We start from the raw sequence: 1,911 nt of genomic DNA, 5'->3' as shown, positions 1-1,911 counted from the left end.
AACATAACACAAAGAGGACCCAAAGAATATCTCTCCATCGTCAGAGGAGCAAGTCCCTATTCATACTTTTTCATCAACCCTAATAGCCATCCTGTTACGAATGACGATTAACAAACCCTGAAGTTCGTGAAGCAAGTATGAAGGAACTTGATACTCTCATGGTCTAAGGAATTATGTGAAATTTAACTCTCTCCATCTTGTTTACGATTAACTTGTGACGGATGTATCTCATAGCATAACATCAATTTGGGTCAATTCAATATAAGTGTTCTACTAACACTTTGTCCTCAAAATGGCTGGCATAGTCATGCCCATGATTAGGAAAACAGAATCATCATGCAACACTAGAGCTAGTATTAGAGACACGACTAGGAATACATTTTACCGTTTATTTTCCACACATGCATGTGAATTTCCCTCCGAGCCTTGTGCTTATTGCAGACTCAAGAATTATTGCAGTTTCAGCATCGAAAATAAACATTAGTTAATACTTGGAGATAAATAACAATAGTTACTATTGCCTCTAGGGCATATCTCCTACACCTAGGCCGACATCTCCACTACTCCTAATCCATGTCAGCCATGAGGACAATCTGAAGCTGGCCGGATCCTGTGGTACCTGAGGGGGCTTCTCCAAGGAGGCCCCTAGGAAGGTTACCCGGAAACAACTCTCACAACTTAATTCATAACTATGGGGTTTACAATACTTATTGCATGCATATACCTTCGAATTGGGATTCTCTCGTCTAAGTGAAAGTGATGCAGGAAAAAGTTCTTGGGGTCCTAAGAATAAGGACATAATTGCTGAACTTCAAAATAATGCTACAATGGTTCAATACTTGCTTTAAGAACTCCAGAGGTTGAAGGAGATTATGGTGACCTTTATGAAGGACAAACCCCCACTTCATCACCACCATCACCGAAGAAGGAAACTTAAGTACACCGGTTTGGGTACCACCCTTGGCTAGTTCCAAGCTCGAGGGAGGTGCGTCGATATCGTATCACCATCACCTTTATCATGATTACCTATCTTAGTTTTATCCTTACTTATTTCGTGATTTAGAAGAATAAGGTATTACCATGAAGTAGTGTTCAAGTGCTTGTTTAGTGATCGTTCTATCTATGTAATGGTGTGTGTGACTTACATAATAAAGACTAGTATGCTTAAATCTTGCTTAAATCTTAGCAATAATAATAAAACTTCATATGCTAATACCATGAGGAGTAATAAGTTGATATATACGAATTATAATTGGTAAGATTTATTGGATGTTAACAAACATAGCATTGGTCATTAATGTAATTCATGAAAATGTAATAAAGGTAGAGATATTTCACATATAAATATACAATCTTGGACATCTTCTATGATTGTGAGCCCCCATTAATTATTTTGAAGCTTGATCAAGTAGTTGATGTTGGAAAAGAGGACAACATAATAGGTTATGTTTTCTTATATTAACACAGAAGTTATATTTTCATGGATTCTCTAACATGTGGTGTTTGCTCATAATCTTTTGCTAGACAAAATTTTGTACTAAGTTGAGATACTACTTATACATCCAAATACCCTCAAACCCAATTTCTTGTCATGAGAGTACACCATATCTACCTATGGATTAAATAAAATCCTTCATGTAAGTTTTCATCCATGCAAAGCAATAAAAATTGCACCTATATATGTTTAATCTTTTATTGTAAGGGAAAATAAGCTTTGTACAAACTTGTGATGATAACAAAATAAAAGCTATGGACTTCTCAATAAAGGTTGCTATCATAAGGGGCAATAAAAGTGATGTTCATTTGCATTAAGAGCTTGCACATCCAAATGAGAAGTGCATAACAACCTGGAGCACTTTCTTGATCTATCATGATCGCAGATTGCCGGAATCTTTGTAACAAAACTCCACC

The sequence above is a fragment of the Triticum dicoccoides genome, chromosome 1B, assembly GCF_002162155.2.
Source record: "Triticum dicoccoides isolate Atlit2015 ecotype Zavitan chromosome 1B, WEW_v2.0, whole genome shotgun sequence".
NCBI lineage: Eukaryota > Viridiplantae > Streptophyta > Magnoliopsida > Poales > Poaceae > Triticum > Triticum dicoccoides.
Note: the sequence above shows the minus strand (reverse complement) of the source record.